Source organism: Cyrtonyx montezumae, unplaced genomic scaffold (assembly GCF_038088225.1).
Source record: "Cyrtonyx montezumae isolate F1298 unplaced genomic scaffold, pur_monq_1.0 scaffold_3, whole genome shotgun sequence".
In the NCBI taxonomy this organism is placed as follows: Eukaryota; Metazoa; Chordata; class Aves; order Galliformes; family Odontophoridae; genus Cyrtonyx; species Cyrtonyx montezumae.
In genome coordinates, this window is record NW_027072034.1 from 94,630,897 (window position 1) to 94,655,592 (window position 24,696).

The 24,696-nt window shown below is 46.2% G+C and overlaps 1 protein-coding gene across 12 annotated transcripts in view; it reads right to left on the reverse strand.

Moving 5' to 3' along the window:
• The window catches only part of PPFIBP1 (PPFIA binding protein 1), a 98,186-nt gene extending 74,855 nt beyond the window's left edge, over positions 1-23,331 (reverse strand). For 11 of the 12 annotated variants that reach the window (XM_065742463.1, XM_065742468.1, XM_065742462.1 and 8 more), the window contains exons 1-2: positions 23,198-23,331; positions 211-284 (exon numbers count right to left, since the gene is read on the reverse strand). The gene's annotated coding sequence lies outside the window, so the exon portion shown is untranslated. Of the gene's footprint in view, positions 1-210; positions 285-18,606; positions 18,625-23,197 lie in introns of those variants that run through there. The other variant, XM_065742455.1, reaches the window with a different exon arrangement.
• Positions 23,332-24,696: the final 1,365 nt, after the last annotated feature.

The window sequence follows — 24,696 nt, forward strand, 5'->3', positions numbered from 1 at the left end:
CTTTAAAAGACATCAAATAAATGTATTTTTCCATGAGCAGAAGCAGCATGACACTCATCTACAACTCCTGCAGGAAGCCGTAATGCAGTGCAATTTTAAGAACATTTGAACTAAAAGCCTAAAGGAGCCATTGTGTAAGGTATCAAGCAAAAACCAGTAGATAGGTTGACATCAATGGTGAGGAGTAAGCTGTTGGCTTAGGTTACTCACCCAGGGGAATAGACTCAATGCTGATCTTCACCGTTACTCAAGCCAATTCCACTGATCCATATAAGCTCCTGACACTGAAAAGAGAAAAGTGAAGAATTTAATTAATCGCTACAAAGTCTGAGGAGACTTAACAGTGAAATCTTATTAAAGTTTGTCATAAAGTGACATGGGATACAGGAAGTACAGTGGATGACGTACATAACAGCATATTAAAACAAAAACAACATCAAAAAATGTGCCTAGAGATTAAAGGATGACAGTTGATGTACTAATAGGAAATGAGCTTGTTTATTCCTAACAATTCCCAGCAACATCCTCTCTCAGTATTTCTGCATTAAATGGTCAGGTTCGTGCCTGCCCCCGCCTCCCAGCAGATCACACCTGTGCAACACAAAGCAGGTAAGGTGAATGATACCTTGATACGACTCCTCACTACTGCAACCTGCAGAACTGCCAGCAGAGCATCCCATGGAACTGAACGGCCAGAGCTCTGAGTGCAAAGAGGAGTCAGTGAAAGTAAGAGCAGCACAGGGCACTGAAACAACCCTAAAGCTCTTTCCCATCATCACAGAGGATACTCCCATCTAAAGATTTTGGTCAAAAAAATGCTATTTGGCGTGAGAAGCTTGACAAAATTGTTCTGAGAGGAAGTTCTATGTGAACTTCAGAACTAAAATGCAAAGGGAAGTTTGGGAATAAAACTCTGGACAGATTAAAAAATTCCAATCCTAGGCAATTTCATGAACTCTCATTAAGATATAAAAATCTAACTCCCATATGAGTGCTCAGTGAAATACAGCTGGTAGGACTGAAATGAGGAATGCTGCTGAAAGGTACTGTGTGTCACTACAGAGGAAGGTCAGTAACCTTCCAGTTATGACCTTAGTGTACCACTGGGGCGCTGCCCTGGCAGGCTGAGGCACTGCTCACAGAACAACAATTGTGCTGAGAGCAGGAGCAGATACTAGCAAGCTGAGAGAAGCTTAGACAAGCAAGCAACATGATCAGAATGCAAACATTTGACTCAAAAACATTAAGGGCTAAAGAGATAGACTATCTAGTTGACCTGGGATAACAAACACTGACTGGAAATATCCAGAAGGTATGAGCTAAAACAGGGAGAATTTAGCCTATTTATGACACACAGTAATAGAGCACATGAAAAAGATGCAATCCCAGGCCTAAATACAAAAAATGTAAAATATAGTGTCTTGGGGTATATGTAGGAGGTTGAAGGGAGGCTGTGGTGAGGTGGGGGTCGGCCTCTTCTCTCATGTAATTAGCAATAGGACTAGAGGGAATGGCCTCAAGTTGCACCAGGGGAGGTTCAGGCTGGCGTTAGGAAATACTTCCTCTCTGAAAGCGCAGTCAGGTGCTGCCCAGGGAAGTGGTGGAGTCACCGCCCCCGGAGGTGTTCAAGAAACATTTAGATGTTATACTGAGGGACATGGCTTAGTGGGAGATACTGGTGATAGGTGGATGGTTGGACTGGATGATCCTGAAGGTCTTTTCCAACAGTGGTGATTCCATATGGATCACTGCTTCTTAGAACAGTTTTTTTAAACAGATTAGGAAAAACACCAGGAAAAAACAATGTACACAGACTGTGAAGGACAGGGATGAATAAGTCTCTGCTAGCAGACTCAGTCACAGGACCAGGGCTTCAGGCTATTGCAACAGAATAATTATGCCCTGTGTAACACAGGAAGGAAAAAAAAATCATCAGATGGAAAAAAAGACAAAACATGGTAGGTGGGAAAAGAAAAATATTTGAAGTTTCTATAAAGGGTACTGCAGAATGTCATGTACAAACTCGCAAAGATAGAGAAAAAAATTGGTTAACAGTGTACTGCAGGCCTGCTTAAAGTAATATCATGCACTGAAACAAAACACTTGTGTCTAAATGGAGCTTCTCCTCTTCACTCCCAACATTCAGCTCCAGCTAAGTCATGCAACGGACACGAGGGAATTTTGGGATTCTTGGGCTGCAAGGACCCAAAAGCAGCAGCAGAGCAGAAGGGAAAGATCCTATCTCCTTCATCACAGAAGGGCTTTGTAGCACAAGGGAATACCAGACATCTCTCAACCCAAAACTCCTCTGCTGTTCTGCCAGGTCTCCCTCCCTTTAATTTTGGACTGATCTGCTCTCCCCAGTCTGGACTGCTGGCTCCAAGACTTCGCAGCTCATCCTGAACCTCATGATCATGACTATTTTGGTAAATCAAAGATGCTCTTTGTTCTTGCAGTTTGTCAGAAAGTTTTAGTCATTTCCTCCTGGGCAGAGTCAGAGCTGCACAGACCCAGACCACACCTCTAGCAAGCAGCATGGGCACTGGCTACCTAATGAAAAAGAAAAATTGTACAAGCATTTCTCAAAAGGTGAATTAATCACCTTATAAACTACATGGAGAACTGTTCCAGAGGGATTCTGTTTGCTTCCAAGGCTACTAGGAAAGTGATTGACACAGTATCGTTTGTAGCTTCCTTAATTTTTCAGCCTCCATTCAAACCTCAGCTCTCCCAGGAAGAGTTCACTTTAAGTTCAGTTTCAGCATGAAATACAACTGCCCAGAAAATCACATGCATAATCTAGAGCTGATTTCTCAGAACATCAATTAATAACTGCAGGATGAGGCGCAATGGATGAAACAGAAGCTCATCAGACGTTCATGTGCAGACCAGTGCAAAATATAGTTGCCCTGGAGGAACTTCCCAACATTGACAAGTGACGGTATTGCAAGATAAATGTAAACAGAGGCAAAACAAAAGAGAGGCACAAGATATTTCATTTGTTGTCCTTTTCAGACAGACTGTAATCTCTGTAACCGGGAAGAAAACACAAACCTTAATCCGACAATCTTCCCTGTTCTACAGTAATGTTTTACCTTGTCAATCAAAGGTTTTCTCCAATAGCTACACGTTTCTTTTCTGAATTATGGAAACAAAATTGTATGCAATTACTTGCTGTTTGGATTTGAAAGAGACACAACCCCTTTCTTAAATACACGGAATATTCACGTGTTGCAACGTATTTAGCGCTACTGCTTTTCTCTTAGCCCAAGGTCTTGTGTCGCTTCTTTGTACCGACTGGAGCTTTGGTTCAGGAATGTTTTTTGGACAATACCATCAAGTGCACTGCAAGGAAATAATCTGAATTACTTATGCTCTTTAGTCATTTATATCATAGATATAAATAAAGATAAGCCTTCCCTAAACATTTTTGATCAAGAATAGAAGGGCTCTGAGCTACAAGTTCTGAAAGAGCATCTCTTTTCTACTCAAATTGCCTCTGTGACATGGGACCCAAGCAATCACAGCACAATTCAAATTACTCTCCCTTCCTACACACTTGCTTCATGTCTGGGTGTTCGTGTATAAATTAAAAAGCCATTCTTCCTACGTTTTAAAGGAAACCATGTGACATCTTCCACAGGCAGTAGAGCTCAAGGCAGCTTGCATTTCATTACTTCCCACCACCCCCTCACACCCCAAAGTGCTTAATGAGCTGAACTTCCTACACGCGTATGTCTGAACTGAGCGCAGAGACCAGCCTTGCTCAGGACAACAAGGCTTTGTGCCTGCTGGCTGCTTGGATCACCTGAGGGTGTATGTGGTCAGCGTGATGTAGCAAGTTATCTGGGCTATGGCCAGGTCTCTCTCAGCACCAAGAAGTCAGACAGAAACAAAGCACAAGCGGGATGGATATGGCTGCTGAGGGCAGCATCAGCCAGGACACAGGACTCAGCCTGAAGTAGGGAGCAGTATAAAACAAGGTGGCCAAAGTTTCACAGATATGGAGCATTTCTATAAAGCCACTGCAGATATTCAGACTTTCCACCTTTCAATGAGAGGGAACTGCCTATAACACACTGCACTCCCAACCTGAAGCAGCATAGCTGCTTCTTCGGGAAACCTTTGACAACAGCTGAGGCTTCCCCAGTTGTAAGCAGATCTGTGCACATCATCTCTTGGCCCTTCAGAGTGAGGCTGAGAAAGTTTCTGATTTCCCAAGGCAGTATCACTTGGATCTCTCCAGAGAGCCAGCCTGCTCTGTAGCAAGCCTGCCAGAAGAGGTCCAAGAAGCAGCTTCCTTGGTCCATCCTGTTTTACACACACACCTGTGGGTAAGAAAGCTTGACTGGGTGCTCTGCTTCCCTCAGCCTGCAAGGAGTGCCTGACCATCCAGCCACAGCCAGGGCATCTTCATGAAAGCCCAGGCACAAGCAGCAGCTTGGCCAAGCTGTAGCTCCACCTGGGCTTGCAAATCGGACAGCAGCTCCTGTGCAGGCACAGCTCCTTCTTGTCCAGACCTGCATGAACGCTTCTACAATTGAATTCTTTGGCTTACAAAAGACCTGAATATATTACAAGTTACTTCTGCAGAACTTTCAGCTTTCCCTACAGTAATACCTAACTTACACTGGGAACAAAAGCTTACACTGAGAAGATTCTTTCTTGAGAGGCATGTTTGGTTCTTGTGAACTCTGTCATTATTCTGTGCCACAATATCATTTCCCCCTTTTCTTTTTTTTTTTCCTCTTTAAGAATGAATCAGTAGCTACTACACATAACTTGACTCAAAACTTACTGAAGAACAATTAACAAATATATACATTTCTAAGGAAGCCAGCAGTGCAAGATACTTGCATTCAGCCATCCTGCCTTCATAAGGTGGGAGGGGGATCTGTCACAGAGCAAAGCAGTGAAGAAACATAGTTTGAATTATTTGGGAACCCACTGATTTTCATGGGGATAGTCAATGATGTACTCAGTTTGTTCAGCCTGGAGAAGGGAACATTGTGAGGAGACCTCATTGCAGCCTCATGACAGGGAGCAGAGGGGCAGAAGCCTCTACTGACCAGTGACAGAACAGGGCAGATGACACAAAGCTGTGACAAGGGAGGTTTGGGCTGGATATTGGAAAGAGGTTCTTTACTGAGGGGTACTTAGGCACTGGAACAGGCTCCCCAGGGAAGTGGTCGCACCACCAAGCTTATCAGAGCTCAAGAAGTGTCTGGACAATGCTCTCAGAGACATGGTCTGATTTTTTGGTGCTCCCCTGTGGAGACAGGAGTTGAACTCACTGATCCTCATGGGTCTCTTCCAACTACAAATATTCAATGATTTCGTCTTTTACTTTGGTACACTTGTGGTATAATTTCTTGTAAAAGGCCTCTAGGCAATGGCTAGTTTGAATCTGAAGTAATTAGGGCTACAGCTTGAATAATTGCCCCCTCATTTGTATACATCACCTATCCACTGCAAGTATCATCTATCAGTACCCAACCTCTCACATTTAAATCATCCTGTCCCTCCACACATTTCTCAGCTGCTGCAGATCACATAACTGATCTCTTATTAACAGTGGAACAGATGAGCCACACTTAACATGAAACACATACAAAACCAGATATTTCAGCTCTTTGCTTTTGGTTTCTAGAAGACTGCAAATCTTTGGATGGGCACATAAACACACAGCATCCACATTAACGAACCAGTCTGGTTTTGCCTATTACCGCACCCACAGCTGAAACTTGAAGCAGTACTTGTCCAGTCTGCAAAAGCCAGATTTGAGCTGAAAAACAAAGCTCCTATCCAGACCTGAGAGTTTTTGGCGAATGCAGAAACCCAGAGTGAATACTAAGGGACCTGAGCAAACTGAACACACTGTTAACCCCAGTGCCCCAAGCAGCTGATATGTCATACAACATTTCCTCCCACCAAACGGTGAATCTAAACAATACAAACACTGCAGCGCACAAAGCACTGAAGGACACAAAACACAGCCAGTTGGCACAGCAAATTAACACTTTCTGGGATCTTTATAAATAATATTTATAATCTTCTAAGTCAGGTAAGAATACTAGATAGTTCATTTAACAAAGCACTTGCAAGAAACAGTACAAACAATGAAATTATAACTGCAGAAGGTTTAAACAACACCTTTAAACTCTGATAAGTTAGCGATCTGAAGTAGAACTAGACGTGATCTAGGCAAGGAAGAATTTTAAGAGTATGACTAACTTTGTATTAATCACTGACTGAGTCAATCTGTGAATGGAACCCCACACTGCGCAGTTTCTGTCAGCTCTTGGCTTGAATTCTGCAAGTCAAAGCAAGGCTGTGGCCTGTGAAAACAGAAATCCATCAGTGAGGGATATGGAAATAGCTGAAAGACATGGAAGATTATTTTATGAACATAACTGAAGATCCCATGCGCACAGTGCCTGTCTTATGGCAGCGGTGTGATAAGAAGTCTGTGCAATCAGATACGAGAGAATTCAATCTCCTGAAAGACATTTTCCACAGGACGAATTCAATACCAACAAAAACTACTCACCAGGATTCTGTCTCTTTCATATTCTGTCAAGTTTGCTAACAGAAAGGTGACCAAACTCATAGACTGAGTAAACCATACGGCAAGCTGGTGCACACTGTGATCTCCAGATCCCTGCCCTTGAGGCTACAATGGCAGCCTGCTGTGTCTCAGGTGGCTCCAGAGGCCAAAAGGCCACAGCAGCTTTCCTACACACTGCTTTTTTATTTAAGGGTAAGATAAAGGTAAGGGGATGTAACACCATTATCACTAAACTAACACAGATTATCAAAGGGATTTCATCCCACACAGGCACCAGTTTGGGTTTATTCTCCTAAAGGCAAGAGTCAGGAAAAGCCTCCACACGCCTTCACATTGGAAGCTGATGCGACAGCTTCAGCCTCGGTTCAGCCCAAGTGAAACAGGCCTTGCTCTAACAGTCTGCAGCAGTCACCCTAACCTGGCTGGTATTGCCACACTGATTGTCAGCTTCCCTCTCAACTATATGAGAAATAAGCACAAAACACTCCCCTACCAGAAAGGGATCAGGGCTCATGTATGAAGTTTGCAGTAACATTGTCCAGAAAGATGCCTGCCTTTCAGTTACCCTCACCTGTTACAGGAATCCTCCACTTTGAAGTCAAAGGATACTTTGCCTTTCCTAGATGGAACTTAAGTAGCTCCAACAACACAAACTTTTAAAACCCTGTTTATGAAGCGTGTATACTCAAGCTCTACATTTCCAAAATCAAGATGAGAGGCAGAAGCTATGCAAACAGCAAAAGAAAAGCACTTACCAGGAAAAAGAACAAAACGTATCATTTTTTTGTCGTTGTTTTTGTTATCAAGAAGAGGCAGTCAAATGATTTGAGGAAAAACACCTAAAAATTAAGATCAAAATAGCTAGATGCTTTGCCAGTTATGCAAGTGTTACTCATTCACTTTGATATTTCTCTATACAGACATGTCAGTTGTTTCAGCCCTTTAATCTGTTAATATATACCCAAATAGGATTCAGATTATGTGCTTCCATATGCACTGCAATCATCCTCAAAATGTTATTTCTCCTAATCACATTGTTCCACATAGTATTAAAGCACATGACTGCAGAATAAAACCCTCACCACATATTTTTGGCCTGGATTTTTAAAGAAATTGAATGTATGTGTTAGTGTTGTTTGTAAGTCCTTGCCTAATTAAATATTTGAGTCAGTAGTTGATTCTGACCATGTTTGGCAGAAGGAAAATGGATCCAGATGTCACATTCCCACGTTTGGGTGACATTAGCAGGTAGAAGATGTATCATTAGGTAGAAGAGAATCACGCAAAGCAGCCTCACATCGTGCTAAAATATGCAGCAGAAGCTCAGCAGTCCATGGCTTTGCTAGGCCCTGTGCCTGCCTACTGGCACAAGGGCAGGGAAGGTCTCACACCCAGCGTGCCTGCTGACTGCTGTGCAGACATCGTGAAACACAGGAGAGAAACCACGGACTGAGCAAACAAGGAGGGATGCTGGAGATATGAGGCAGGACAGATAGTGGCAACAATGATGTCCAAAGAGAAGGATCATCAGTCACAGTGGTACAAATGTTCACAGAGAGGGAAAAAAAATCAGGAATGAAATTTCGCCAACTCCATTGCCTGATGAATAGTTGGTGGCTGCCGTTTGCCACCTCAGTATCATTAAGCTGGAGGTCAGAAATACGATCAAATTATCTCTGCTTTAGAAGCAGAGGAGGCTGAGGGGTGCCTGAGGGGCAGCAGTGACCACCATCAGAGGCACTCTGGAGTAGGTATGGGGAGTGCTCCACGGGGTCTGGAAAGACATCCACCCCCAGTCAGGGGCCAGCACCCAGGCACATCCCATCAGCACTGTCAAACCAGGCTGGCTCAGACCCTGCCTGTGCCTGGCAGCTAGAACATAGAGGTTTTATCTGCATTCATTCCTACAAACATTTCTGCACTGTGAAAGCAGAATGCCAATACCTCCTCCCCACTAACACCCTCAAGCCTTTCTGGACAAGGTTGACTTTTATCCAAGAATCCTCTTCATAATCAATCTATTAGAGCACTTCAACTAAGAAGTAAGCGAGAACGTTGCCGCTGGCAGTTATGCATTATCTTCAGAGGAAAAAACTTAATCAGCTATTGGTCTCTCCTTCCTTAGAGAGGTCAGCATTCTGCATCAACAGAATAACTGCTTTTCACCCAAGGAAAATACCCAGGAAGCACTGACTGTACCAACCAAGAACAAAAATGCCAACAAAGTGGTGCCTGTACTGACCAGGGAGGGAAAAAGATGAGTTCCACCATTTAGTTTTCATGTCTGGAGGGAAAGTAGCCTGTAATTAGATCAGGAAGAATAAGAACATACTTTCAGTAGAAGGTTTTTAAAACGCATGTGATCACGCTCAAGAAAAAGCTGGCTGTCTTTTGTCTCTTGCCAAAAGAAACCCACAAACTTAATGGCGTGGAGCTGTGACAGGGGAAGTTTGGTTGGATGTCTGGAAAAGGATCTTCACTGAGATGGTGGCTGAGCACTGGAACAGGTTCTCTCACAGTCACAGCACTAAGCTGCCAGTGCTCAAAAAGTGTCTGGACAACACCCTAAGTCACATGGTCTGATTTTTGGTGGTATTTTGTGAAGCCAGGAGTTACAGACAACGATCCTTGTGGATCCCTTCCAACTCAGGATATTCTATAATTCTGCGATTCCTTCCTTTATATAAATGCATAACTAAATACGGAAGGATCCAGCTCCAGATCCTCACCTGTGGAGCTGCTCTCTAGCAACAACACCACAAGCTTTGGCCTCAGGTTCAGGGCTCTGCCACCAGCTCATTCAGGGGACCCAGGAAATCCTTTCACCATGCTACTTCCCCTCAGTGAAAGCAAGGAAAGACAACCTACATAAAGAGCTCCTTTACACTAAGACTATGGTCCTGTGCATGCAACCCACACTTTAATAACCAGTCTCAGATTAGCTTTTTCAGCTTTTTATTAGGCAGCAGATGTTCTGGGAAAGGTCACTTCAGAAATGATCGTTGTTCCACAGCGGCTGCCACTCCCTAGAAGGCAGGCTAAAATAGAGATACGGACTGGTACCAAGCCTTCCCTGTAAATTGCTCACGATGACTGTGTTGCTCATGGCTGAGCCCTTGTCCTTGCTAAGCCCTCAGATGTTGTGTCTGCTCTCGCCAAGAAGGGAAACCCCACTGCTGGCTTTCAACATCTCAGGGCATGCAAACCTCTTCGCTCTACCTGCCTAAAACCAATTCAGCCCAAGCAAAGTTGTAGTTCCAAACTCCCACCAGCAAAAAAAAAACCAACAAAAAACAGTGCTATTCAAGATAAAAGGGAGAAAAAACTGCTGTTTAAAAGTAGAACAATTCAGAGAGCATTTGCGAAGAGTCCTATTACACACTTCTATGCTTCCGTGTTTCCAAACAGCCTTTCCACAGCGCAGTGAGTTTTGTTATTACTACTAGCTAGGCACAGAGAAACTTAACTGCACCGTATTAACAATCCAGGATTTGACTTATATCCAAGGGCCCTACTATTTTTAATTAAAATCGCACATTGCAGGGTTGTTAAGCCTATGCAAATCCCACACTGTGAAGTCAGCTCTAATGAACGCACAGGTAATCTTAGAACTTCCATGCAAGGACGGTGATACAGAGTTAAAAATAAACTTTGTTAGTACTGAAAGAAAAATACATGAAGGCACAAGAAATACTTCTGAAGGCTAAGCTTTGCAAAGCCCATCCTCAGAGTTTTATCATAGGGTCAGTGAGCCACTACGAGCCTCCCCAGCTCCCTGCTTAAGCAGGGCACTTTATTAGGTTGAAGACTACATCTGAGAGGGAATCATACCTTTTTTCAGCTCTTTGTGTTGTACACCTCATTTGAGGTCTAAACGAGGCGCAGCAAAGTCAAGAAAGGGAGAGAGAACATAACAACTTGGTCTGCTAACACCAAGCACTGTCTCTGCCTAAACATAAAGCAAATACCCATTTGCTTGAGCCAACGCTGAGTCAGCTCCAGAATTTTGATCGTAATGCTTGCATATCATCAAAGCACACAAGTGGATGTTTGGGTAGGGCAAAAACAATTTTGAATGGTTCTTTAGGTTCCTTCATGTCAGACCAATTTTTTACAGGAGGAGTCATGAAGATGCAGCCTAGTCATGAACCCCAAGGGAAAATGACCCTGACATGTAAGGCACCCACTGACTCAAGAGCCTGAGCTGTTTGCTTTCCTTTAGCAGCTATAATTATCCTCAAAATGGTTTGAAGGGACAGGGTGGAGTAGGAAAGGGCCAGCAGGCCAGTGGGATGGCCAAAGGAGGAGAAGGCCCGTGTAACCGCACCAGAGGCTCATGAAGGTCCACACTGGGATTCATCCCTCTTTGTTCCTGGTCCCACCTGTCTAGATGGGAGGAAATAGGGCAAGAGCAGGCTGTGCTCCAGATGTGCACAGCTGGTATGCAGCTGCCAACACCTATAGGGTAGAACTGCTCAAGGTCAGGTGCAGAAGCAGGCCAATCTGCCACATCCCCTCGCCAGCTGTCCTGCTTGGCTCAGCCTACACATGACAGGGATGATCAGTTGGGTGAGCAGCCGTGTAAATACAAGGTTAGAGCTTCATGTAGCATTATGGCTGCAGCCACAGGGAACTGATTTTGGCCCAGCATGGGGCTTTCTGGATAGCAGAGCCAGGAAAGTGACAAATAAAAGGCCTCAAGCCCATGTAGTTTATCTCGCTGGTCCTCCCAGTAGCCATTTCATTACATCAGTCTTTTCCTAACTAAGAAAGGTCAAGCTATAATTTTCTTTATTTTAAATTTATCATTTCCCTCCAACTAAGGGTACGTTTAAGCCAGGAAAAAGCAAAAGGAGATTTATTAGTTCTACAGACTGCAGCAAACTCAGTTCAGGGAAAAAAAAAAAAAGAAACCATTGTTTTCCGGTCTTTTTAAAAAGAAGACAGCGAACAAGCAGCCAAGATTATTAGCAGACAGAAAACAAAGAAATAAAGCAAAAAGAGCCTTTATTCCCAAGAGCTTATTTTTAACAACAAGGAAGAACCAAGCATCGCAGTGGTACTTCCTATGACCCATAACATCAAGCTTGGCAAAACGAGGTCACCTCACTGGAACAGCTTCTGCCATCCTCACCATGTGAGCAGAGTGCTAAACCCAAAGGGGCTCAGATCAGAAAGGGGGCATGCAGAACAGGGTCTTGCTTGTAGGTTGAGAGCAGAAAGGTCCTGAAAGGTGCCCACTCAACTGTTCATCCATAACATGACTGTGCTTCCCACGGGACAAATGCAGAGTAAAGCCTGGGGCAGGGACAAGCAACAGGAAAGCTCTTCCACAGCACAGGGCTAAGTGAGCACTAACTAGATAACATACACATACCACCTCTGCTCCCAGCTTCACTAATGCTGGGCATATTTAACAGTGGTATTACTCTGTAGTGAATTCAGTACACGATTAACCACACCATATTATCATGCCCTTGGTATAAAAAGAGTTTGGAAGCAATACAAACAGCTATACCCACAATACATTTTATAATACACACAGCCTGAGGAGCATCACTTGATATATTATTGATAGGCAGCCACTTCTGAAACGAGACAGACTTTGAGGAGGAAAATGGCACAACAAATACACAAAACTGCTGCAGGACTTAGATAAACAGACTAATTAGCAGAGAGCTTGTCTACATTGAAAAATTAACTGAAGCGGTGCCCCTAGCTTGACCTCCCATGTGCATCTCCAATTGGAATACAGTGATTTTAATTTGTGTTAGAGGGAGACTGAGGCAACAGCTCGACTAAGGGCATTCCAGGGACACCAAAGGGGCAGGCAGCACTTGGGTGTCCTTAAGCCCTGCAAGTTTGCCCCACTTTTTTTCCCCAACATGAGCACAGATGGGAAGGAACAACCACCTCATAACCTATGGACAAATTCAGAAAGCAACTAAGCTTTTTTATTATGAATATACACAGTTACACTTGTCTAAGGCAAGGAGGCATCATATTCTGAATCAGGATCTCTCAAGTCTGAACCCAGCCACGAAGCCCAAATAATGGCTTTTATGCTCACAAAATCACCACCGAATCTTGACGGCTCACAAGCAATATGGCTTTAAACTCATTTAAAAGATCATGAAAAATAACATCATCCCAAAAAGATATTGAACCATTGCTTTCCTCACTCTTCTTTTGACTCTTTTCCATCATTCAGTTCCCCACTTACAAGGTTATTTCTTTAAAATAGACCCATTTTATAGGATTGGGTTTTGGTGTGTATTTTTATGCATTCTCCCTGCTCATCGTGTCATTGGAAGTCTTTGAGTATTGCTCATACATACGTAAGGAAATCATACTTTTATCCAGATTAGGTGTCTGCAGCACTGCTTCCCAATACCTAGCTTGTGTCTTAGGCAGGAAATTGAATTAACACATGGGATCTTTTAATTTCCTAAGAGCTCTCCAACAATTGAATTTGCGAAACAACAGACTAGCACTCTGAACTACAGTAGGTTGTTTACAGAGCGTTGGGAGGCAAGCTCTTGTTCAAGGGCCTGGCCAGAAATCCAACACCACTGCTTACTATTCCCAGCCGCACAGTCAATGAACAGAACACAACCACACGGGAACAGCCGAGAGCCGCTCCCCCTCTGCTCAAAGGCGCGGTTGATTCTCAGTCTTAAAGCCTGTATGTTCCTGGGTTGTAGCTCACACAATCTAGCTGAGCGGCCTCGTGAAGGCAAGCTAAGACTAATCAACCTTACTCTGAAAATGAAGCCAGTTTCTGGCCACCAGAGGTCCTGGCCTCACTTGCCATACTAACCTCAGGAGGGCAATGCCTGGCGTGACAGCCCCAGCTCTGCCTCCTCAAAAACACATTGCTTTCACTCAGCACTTGCACACACGAGGGCTCTGCACAGCATGCTATCAGAAAGATGCAGCAAGCAAGACTTCGGGGACAATTCCTTTTGCTGCCAAGACCAGGGCTTCAGCCTATTTTTAGGAAGTTGTCACTGCACAAGCCAAAATAACGTCTCTCCCCCTGTATGCACACAGCTGGACGTGAATCATCGCCTGCAGCACAGCATCTGCATCCACCTCAGACATCAGTTACAATAGGAAGGAAGCTCTGAGTGGCAGCCTCCTCTCTGGAAATGCACCACAAGTAGTTAACATGCTCATATGCTGAGCAAGCAGCAAAAGGGAGGAGGGATCCTGCCAGTGCATGGGACCGAGCTGGCACGTTCCTTCCTTGCCTTCAACAGCATTTCCTCTGTCCTTTATTCCTAAGCAGTGTGCCTAAAAAGCCAACACATGTGATTCCCACTGTTCAGCATAGAATTGCTCCTATTTCTTACTACGAGTGCCATTAGCACACAGAATCACAGCTGCCCTCAGCCTGCACAGCCTCACAGAAGGGTTGCACACTTGTTTCCCTCCACCAGACCGTGCCGCATTCCCCTGCTGATGCACAGTTTGAAACCATCCTGTAGCAGTGCAGGGTGAGCTGGATCCCATCCAGAGGAAACCCTGCTGGCCACTGAGGCTGTCCTCCCTGCTGGTGTGAAGGAGCACCCTTTACCCAACTGCTGGCCAACAGGCTCAGGGCCACGGGCAGCCCCAGCCAGCCCCCCAAGCAGCACACTTCCCTGCTCATGTGGTCTGTGCCAGGTCTCTGCTGCCAGTTTGGCCACTGTCAAGCACAAAGATAAAGCACATCCATCCAGATGATAAGCAAGCTCTCACCACTAGGCAGGCTAATCAGCTCCAGGATAGCCTGCAGCATGCAACTTGGCCTCTCCCTGTGCTGCAGGGAGGAGCACACAGCCACAACCTCATGCTGAGCAGGTCTATGCTTTGTTTTGCTACCTTACTTCATATCTCAGGCTTCACTCCACCTCCCAGCACCCACAGTCCTCTCCCATAAACCCATCCAAGGAGCTTCGCTCCTTGCAAACGCCCACACAGTGAACTCGGAGTGCTGGCTCGTCTCAGAGCTTCGTGAAGTCGAACAGGCACAGCCAACTGTTGGAGGATTGGCTTCACATACTTCATAGTCTTAAAGCTATGCAACGTGTTGAATCTCCTGTTTATGGTGGAAGGCATAACATAGTTTCATCTGGATTAATCTCAGGTATGGCTTCTATCAGGCTCCGCAGAACCTCTGGCTGCCCTCGCACTTCTGTGTAAACACAGGTGAGATGCAGGCAGGAGGCCGCAAAGATAGGAGACAAGACCTTGCCTCAGGGCCCTGTCACACAAGCTAGACAGGAAGGGTTAAAGGAAGGACTGGGAGCCAAGTCCTCTCCTTGATTTCAGGAGGAGCAAACAGTGCCGGGGACACTGGCAGCGGCACACTGCTGTTAGCATGCAAGAGGGAGAGAATGGCAGCCAACAAACTGAGCATGTCCAGTGCAAAAGTGGAAGGGCCTCCTCTGCTGTTTTTAATCAAGCATTAATCTGAGTGACTGCTTCAGTCTTAGCCCCCTTACAGTATCAGGTATTATTGCATATAGGGCATTTCCTCATTTTTCAGGGTAAGGCATGGCAGGATACTTCTTCACTGCGTGTGATAGTGAGGCCAGGCCTGAATCCCCACAGCCATAAAAAGATGGCATTGCACATTTTGTACAAAGTGGAATTAGCTGCAATATCATGGTCAAATTCCAGTTTAGCAGCAGCAGTCCAGCTGGAAGCACTGTTCTAATCAACTGGGTATCCAATCCTCAACTATTGCCACACGCTCTAACTTCCCTCCCTGTCCAGTGCCAAAGAGGTGCTGCAATAAATCAGCGTATCGAGGCAAGTCCCTACAGAAACTTTATCTTGTTCCAACTTCTTCTGCACTTACAGATGCCTGACAGTATGATTAGCCCTGCCTAACCACGGCAGACCCACCTCTGCAGCCTGTTATTTCTGTGCCATGCCCTGAAGTGAGTGGAGCAGCACACAGAATGATGACGTGCACAGTGCAACCTCACATATGCTTTGACAACTGCATTTACACACTAGTGCTGTATTTCACTGGGAGCAAAATGACTTTCCAGGACAGTGCAGGACTGTACATCAGTTGTTTTTTCTTCACCAAACAAAACAGGCCCAGGCATTTGTTGTTAGAACACAAACGCATGCTCACTGTGACTCTTGCTCACCGTATCTCGGTGGTATTTTCACTGATGAATGAATACATTATCATTACATCAAAGGCAAGGTTTCCAGTTGGAAATTATTTACTTTCCTCTCAATCGTGGCTGCTCTGGCAAGCTCACCCAAGATACAGATTATGTACAAATCAGCCAGCAAGTGCTCGCATGCTGGGAGCTGTTCAAACAGGAATAATTCAATCTTTTTGTAGCCTTACCCTAGCTAATTTGCCACAAGCTGTCTCTTTTCAGATGCTACAAGGAACACGAAAGGAGAAAAAAAAAAACTGGATTAAGCTGGAGCACTTACAATCATCTCATCTACCAGGAGTTCAGGTCACTCAGTTTCCTATTTAAAACAGCTTGTTTTTTCAGCCTCACAAGGTTGAAAGAACAGAAATTTATTGCAGTAATCAAATGCTGGACAAGCGTGCAACAATGACTTAACTAATGCAAACGATTTTCAGTCTGCGTGCAAGGAACATAAGAGATAATTGGAGGGCACTCTCTTCCATTTGCATTTTGCAAGTAATTTTTAGGTAGCCATGGAGACATTACCGCCTTTTTCTTCTTTCTGTCATAACTAGACAGCTACTGATTTATTTGTAAAAATTCCTTGGAAGAGCAGGGAAAGAAGGAGCTTTACACAAGGGCTGAGAGCAGGAAGCTAAAGGAGGCTCAGAAGGATTTCAGATGGAAACAGCAGCACGGAGGCTCCGTGCAGAAGGCAGTCCTGAGCTCCAGGCACTGCTTCAGCACTTCTGCCAAGCAAGGAAGCAAGCATTCACCGCTATGCAACATGTGCACAGAAGAGGGACAGCCTGCCAGCCAGGTCCAGAAGGAACAACATCTGCAGCTCTGCCTGCCACCATCCCGTGGAAAAGGAGGCAATCTCCAAGGCCTGCTGTGGTTCTGTTCCAGCACAAAGCTCTCTGGAGACACGGTGGGACTCCATCCTGGCAACATTACCACCACCAGTGGGGCAAATGAGGCATCAGCTTCCACCCTCGCTTTCAATGAGGTCTGAAATACCTGGAAACACTCACGAAATGGAGGGAAAGGGCTATTGATTTGGGAATGTGCAGAACTTCTTTTACTATGTGAACTTTTCAATCACTTGAGTCGATACAGGCAATCACTGCACAGGGCTAAGACATCTTTCTCCTGCACTTCACTTTCCATTCCAGCAGCTTGCTCTGAGAGCTTGCTGTAAGCAGAGCAAACCCTGTCCTTCAGAGGTTAGAAGGACATTGTGATGCCTAAAAGAACTCCAAGGGAAATGCAGTTTGCCATACTGACATCAAACACTTCTGCATATGTGGATTTAAGACCACACGTTGTGACACGCGGTTCCAAAACCCAAGCTATCTATCTGGAAAACACTGTTACACAGATAAGGACAGGCAAGAAATTACAGATTCAGGTCCCATTCAGAACCTCTCAATAATGAGAGCAACATATCAGGCTCAGAACAGATTTTTCCCTTTGGATAAAACAGAGGAAAACCCTTTTCAGCCAAAATATTTTTCTTAAATTCACCTTAGTCCCAGTTACAACAAACCTGCAGGATTATCTCTCCCACCAAGTTGCAGGAAGTTTACCAGCACCACCCTGAAAACAAATCACAATGCTCTTATCTCCACGTTGCATTTTAAGCCTCACAGCTATCCGCCAAAAGGATGCTCTCAGGCAACGTTGCTAACAGAGGGACAGCCAGCAGGACAAGCTGCTGCAGAAGCGTCCGCACCCATGAGGGATCTACTGCTCCTTGCATCCACGGTATCCAAATTCCTGGCCTGAGGATGCTCCTGAAGCCACATTTCTGTATCAGCACAGTCACAGTTGCACCAGTTCTGACTGCACAAGGGGAGGAACACCAATGTGTTAGAAGTTCAAGAGGACACTTCTGGTTAGGACCAATTAATGGCAAGTTTCACACTCAAAAGGAGGTCAAACCAGGGTAAGCCACTGCATGCTCTTTTTGGAAAGGAAAAAACCACAAACACAGAAAAATTGCCCTGCCTAAGACAAGCAGATCTCCTTTGCTGAAATAAGAAAAACAGGTTCTTAGATCCATGCTTAGCCAAGAAACATAAATATGCATTTCTGAACTTTGCCCTGATGTTTCCTTTAAAAACACAACAAATTAAAAATGTTGTCATAAGTCAAATGAGCTTTGATTAAGAGAGAGAAAGGAAAAAAAAGCTGAATGGACAAGCCTTTTCAGGTCTGCTCTGAACCAAAACCAAATGCCTCTGCTAATGTGTACATACACTTGGGAGAGAAAACACCAAGTTAAGACTTCAGGAAAAACATCTTCCTAGAATTTCTGGATTACTCTAGACCCTTTGAATCCAAGTTGTATAGGGACTGGGAGAAGAGCTCCTTGAGAGTAACCCTTAACACGAGCCAGTGGTGTGGGTAGACAGGAACAGGATAAGAGGAATGGTTTTAAACTAAAAGAGGGGTGATTTAGATGTCAGGGGGAAATTATTCATTGAGAGGGCAGTGAGGAACTAAACAGGCTGCCCAGAGAGACTGTGGATACTCCATCCCTGGAGGTGTTTAAGGCCAGCTTGAATGGGTCCTGAGCAGCCTGATCTAGTGCTTGACCTAGCAGTTGGCAGTTCCACACAGATTCTGCTCAGGACAAGAGTTGTTTTGCAGAAAGCTGCTCGATGGCACACAGTAGTCAAGCATACTGAGTAAACCCTGCACATCATGCAAGAACATCTGCCCAACTGCTGGGGGTTCATGGAGCACTCCAGTGGGTGCCCAGGGAAGCAGGCAGCCAGCAGCAAGCCACAAGCCACAGTAAATACTACGATGAACTGAACACAGTCTGTGAGCTGTGGCTTGGACCCTCCAAATGCAAACAGGACCAGTCCTTCACGGTACCTCACTGCTGCAGAGCAAGAAGTCAGCCTTGAAGTATCTGCTGAGTTCTTCAAGAGGTGAATTACAACAGAAAGGGTTCTGATTCTCTCCCTGAATGACTCTTCTAGGAAAAAAAAAACACAAAACGATTTTTAAGAACCTTCTTTCCATGTTTCACATCTTGCTATGAAATGTCTTACTATTCTCACTGTTCTAGATATTCCTCAGCCTTGTCACAAATATCCAGACGAATAACCAAGAGAGAACTGGGTTCACAGAGCATGCCCACCACACGGAGCACGTGGACAGCCACACATACAGCTGTCATGGATAGAAGGCACCTCTCTTCCTCATACTCAAAAACAGACCCTGCTGCTAATTTGGTCAGCACATGTGTGCTCCTGATTCTGTCATTCGTACAAGGGAACAATCTGTCAGTGAGAGGAATGGGGATGATAGGGGGATATGCAGCAGTTTGCTCTTTTTCATCATATTAAAGCTATTTTTCTGTTACCAATTGAACTTTGCATATGCTGCATCTTCCTTCAGAACCACTGGTCCTAGGAACTATTTGGGCCATATTCTACTTTCATATTTAAAACGCATGCTATACTTTCCCCCTAGAGTTTTGTTTCAGAATCATCACCTTGAGAAAAGGCACATAAGTCTGTATCATTATCATTATATCATTATCATCATCATTATAAGTCCATATCATTTCCTCTTACTTTGCCATATCTGTTAAACTGCAAGAAAATAAAGTTGTTCTCCCAAATCCACCACATCTGGAGCAATGAGAAAGCTCTGAAAATCTGATAACCACTGCCATAAATTAGCACATTTTAAATCATCCTGAGATGTACTTAGATGGCTGCCTTTGACAATGTGAAGACTCAAGTTTAGAGTTCAGATGCTGCAATAGTTGGCTTGAGTCTCTGGCTCGAGCTCTCTGCTAACACTGAGGAAAAAGCCCTGAAATAAAGATGCGAGTACAAACCAACTTTTGGATCAGCACACCTGATCTTGGAGCCCTTTGCTCACAAATGGCATTCACTGAGATATTATTCACTCAAGAGTACTGCCCAGCCAGAGCCCCTCCACTTCTCCCACCTCCTGTGTAGCAGATGAAGATGAGCACAGGGAGAAGAAAGGTTATAGCTACAGCCGATTTCAAGACCTGTATCTGAGCATGTTTCCACTGAGGGAAGAAATCAGCTCCTCTACCTAACTGATTTATCTTGGCATTTTTACAGAAACAGAAGCAGAGCAGTTGGAAAAAGCATAAAGCTTTAACATACCACATCCTCCTCATGTACAACAGAAGTCAGAGAGGAACAAAACACTCTGGAAGTCAAAGATACTGGGAAATAATCATACATGCCCACAGGAAGGGCTACAAACACCATGGGCAGGCAACTGCAAATCCAGACTGATACCTGAATTATTAAGGGAAGCTTCCAACCTTTACATAGAAGCAAAGTACAATCTTGAAAGTAGTGTTAGAAAAATGACAGAAATTCACTACCTTTGGCCCAAGCTGGTCCAAAACACAAGCCAATGTGTGATAAAGAAAATGAATTCATCCTTTCCTTCACCTTGCAGTGTGTTCACCACCGAACACCCCTGCTAGGGTCTTCAGAGCCAGGAAAAACTTTAGAGCAAGAACTGGGCAGGAGATGTGATCTCTCAGAAGGAACACATGGCCTTTCCTGGGACAGGCAGCAAACAGTTCTGTTTATAAATCTGCCACCTCCAGAAAGCTACCTGAACATCGTGACACCATGACGGACACCCACTGATTCCTGAGGAGATGATTAAATGGCAGCAGTGAACCTTCCAAAACAATCCTCATTTCCTTACCATGACACCAGGCAGGCTGATGCCCTTATCCCACTGAATCTGAAAAAGCCAGTGCAAACACAAAGACTGGTGAAGGAGAAAAAGACATGCTATTTCTGTTAAGAAGACACTGCAGAACACCAGCTCAGCTCTGGGCACGCAAACAAGTTATCCACAGGGCAGGACAGGGTGTGAACTTATAGTACGTGCTCAGTAAATGCTAAGTGACCACCTGGGTACAGACATCAGCAGTAAACACAATGTGAGGCAAAGTAGTTTACCTCTCTTGGACTGCACCCAAGAGTACAGTTGCTAATGACTAATGGGATCTCACAATTACAGCTGGGGGAGTGGGGGGAATAGGGGGCACTGCTCAGCCCAAGTATAGCAAGGTATTAAACGGTTTTATTATTAAGGTACTAAGTATTTGTATTTATTCTTAGTATGCAGTTGTACATAGATGCTACATGCAAGAAGAGTGAACACAACAAAACCTGTCTGAACCTTCTGAAAAACCCATTCCCTGCATTTTCAAGGCTACAGATGTAGTAGGACCCTATGAAAATGGGCCAGAACATAGCTGCACAGCTTTAAAGAGGCAACAACACTGGAGTTTTGCTTTGAAGGCAGAAAATAACAACGGTTTGGATAAGAAGAAGCCACCTTGGGTATATTGACCTAACACTGCTATTTCTGAGTAGAGGCACAGCAGACCAGCACCTTGCCAAAACACCCTTAGATTTGGCAGTGGGACATGGGCTTTCCTCACTTGTAACACAACAGGAATTTTCAGGATACTCCATTTTCTCCCTAAATTCCAGCAAATATTTGGGTTGTTTCTTTCTCTACTAAGAACTACTCTAAACTAGCAGATTCCCCCCCTCCTCAGACTGGGCATTTACTTTCCTGCACTGCTCTGACCCCACTGCAGGAGTCAAGGGTTTGTTTTGAACTGTCATCCCAGAGCCATGACCCAGACATCTCCCTGTGCCTTTACACGGACCTAACATGAAGCACAACAGAAAGCAGTCAGGTTGGCAGAATTATGGTAGGCCTGCAGCAGCACTGCACTATCTTCTCATCCCCAGTAAGCCAAAGGTACGTTTTGATGCCATCACATCATTTTTAAGAAAGTGACTAAGCTTTCTGTCCTCTTACTTCAGGGGAAGAACTTTCTACTCACTGAACCACCTTGATTCCTTGATGCGGTGAAAGATGAAACACCACAGAAGTCCCACTTGTGCAAATGTGAGACACAAAGCCTCCTGCAGAACGCTGGGTCTGCACATCAGCACACAGATGTCTTCACACCATCCTGACCTGCCTGGTAAGCAGAAAGTTTTTTCTCTGTGGCACAGACGAACGATGGGACCAGGCTGGTGGTACCACAGCAGTGTGCTCCACCCTGAGTGGAAGCAGAAATGTTACTCACCGATTTTTCCACAGCACAGGCCTGCTGCAGATACGTACACATGGGAGAGAGCAGCTCAAACACTCTTCAGATGAACTGCTAAACCCAGAGCTCACCACAAAAGCACTTGAACCAGGCCCCATGTGTTCCGTCTGGTGCCCTTCCCATTATCCTACTTCGGAAGGACACTGTGACTGCGGAGAACCCACTAGCTCCTAGCTCACAGGCAGCGTGCCTCAAAACAAGCAGTGCAGCTGCAGAGAGACGGCTCTGAGGGGCCCAGCTCAGCAGCCAGGCAAACACGTGCAGCTCCCTTTGCGGAGGAGAGCAGCAGCAACTTCGCACAGCAACAGCGATCTTAATGCACGAGCCATGCAGCACTGTCACCCTCACACTTAGAGCTGTCTACGCCATACAGCTTTTCAAGAAATGGTGCTAAATCCCATCACTAAAACTGCCGGGATGGCTTCCACCCAAACCTCGCTTCCTATGAGCGCAGAGAATTCAAGAGACCAAAACGCCTGCTGCATTTGGAGCAGACTTCAGCTCACCTGGTTCTCGGGATGCCTCTGCCACCTGTGCACGCTGCTTCCGTGAGATCTGCACTCGGGTTTTTACGGTAACCATAAGCCACTTTTGCCCTCCGCAAACGTTAAGCCCGAAGGGATGGCCGCTACCTTTCCTAGAAGCAATAAATCTGGGTTTCACACACCGGAACCTCTTGCTGTCAGACACACTCGATCACGGAAGCACAAAGAATAGTCTCGCTCCGGGTGACCCATTTTTGCTGCTTCATTTTCGGAATGCAGACACTCACACCGCTCAGTCGCGCTGCCATTTCAGTCCATACCGCACTTAGGCGTTTTGCTGTCGCTTCTCGGGCTGAGACAACCAGACACCGCAGCCTCGCAGCCCTTCACACAGCTCACTCCTTCCCCCTGCAAACAGCCACAAAGCACCTTTTCACTACCGCGGCGGCACCCGGCCAGCGCAGCTAACTCGGCCCGTACCAGTCGCAAACCGAAGAGAAGCAGACCTACGAGAAATAACCACAGGACGCCGGAACCCCGGGCCTTACATCAGAACACGCTCGCCCGCTCAGGACACAACTCCCGCCCGAAGTTCCTCACCACTTGTAGCCTCGGCGCCGCGCCGAGAGCCGCGCAAGCCGCTCCCTCTAGCTCACCGCACAGCCTGCCCCGCCGTCCCCTTCCCGCCGGATGCAGCACGCCGGGCTCGGCCCGGAGCAGCCGAGCCGGTGGAACTCGCGCTCCCCCGCCCGAGGCGGGCCCTGCGGCTCCCCGGGGCCAGGGTGCACGGCACAGCCCCCCTCCGTCCTCCGCCCGCCCGGCGCCCCCTTACCCGCGCCCAAACCCCGGCGATGCCCTCGCGGGGCGCCCGTGCCTCCGCCTCTACCCGCTCCGGGCCCCGCCCGCACCCCGCCTGGCACACGGCGGCCAGGACCCAGCGGGGCCGCCCCGCGCCGGGCGCTCGCCTCACTCTCCGCCCCGGGGCCGGGCTTCCCCGACGGGGCGGGCGGCAGCGCCGGGCCGGGCCGGAGCCGATTGGGTCCGACGGCAGCCACTCTGCCGGCGGAGGCGGGCAGGGAGGGGGGAGCGACGGTGCCGGGGTATCCCGTCCCTCGTGCCGCCTTCGCGCCTCGGGAGCTCGGGGCCGTCCGGCCTTATGCCGAGCGTTGGGCTGCGGGGCTGCGCTGGCGCTGCGAGAAGCCCCAGATGGCTTTTTGGGACGGCAGCAGGGAGGAGGAGGAGGGCCGCTCACGGCCCACCTGCACTTGGGGGTCGGTTGTCCCCGGACTGCGTTATTCCCCAAGTTTCTCCTCCTGTCCCCTCGTCCGAGGGCTAGATTCATAGATTTATAGATTCATAGATACATTAGGTTGGAAAGGACCTACAAGATCATCTAGTCCAACCATCCTCCTATCACCATCCCTACCCACTAAGCTACTAAATCAAATCCCTTAGCACCTCATCTAAACGCTTCTTGAACAGCGCTAGGGATGGTGCCTCAACCACCTCCCTAGGCAGGCCATTCCAGTGCCTGACCACTCTTTCAGAGAAAAAATGTTTCCTCAAATCTAACCTAAATCTTCCCCGGCGCAACTTGTGGCCATTCCCTCTCGTCCTGCCATTAGTTATCAGGGAGAAGAGGCCCACCCCCTCCTCACCACAACCCCCCTTCAGGAAGTGGTAGAGTGCGAAGATGTGTTTGCACGTGGAAAGAGTGATTTGGTTGCACTTTGCTTCTGACTGTTACTTCTTTAAAAAGTGATATTTTTTGTCCATTCCAGACAGCGTGGAAAGCGAACATTCTGGGTTCTCCACAAAACGTGGAGCCTACTGCTTGCTGTGCAAGCACAGGGGGAAGCTGTTCCAAACATCTTGTGGCAGCTTACCCACCCGTGTTGTTAAGCACAGTTAATCACAGATTGAGCAAGCTGCAAGAAAAGGGGTAAATGCAGCCACACGACCATAATCCATCGCCTTCCCTGTTGTCATTTAGCTCTTCCATCTCAACACCAACCTCAAGTTTCAACCCAGCAGCGTTTGTTTCTGCAATTGGTTTTTGCTCATTTTCTTGAGTCTTCATTGAAACTAGCACGGCTGGTGCTGCCCTGCATCTTGCTGTTGGCTACAAACACAAGGCTCTCTGTCCTGCTTTCCGTCCATTGACCATCTCAGGGCTGACTGGAGCTGAACTTGCATCATAGCAAACTCCTGGAACAGCTCTCAATCCCAGCTGGAGCCCCGTGTTCAGCAATCTTTGCTTTCTGAGTCAACTGTTCATTCTTCATTCCTGTTAATTCCTTTTTATTCATGCTTCAATTCAGAAAGTGAAGA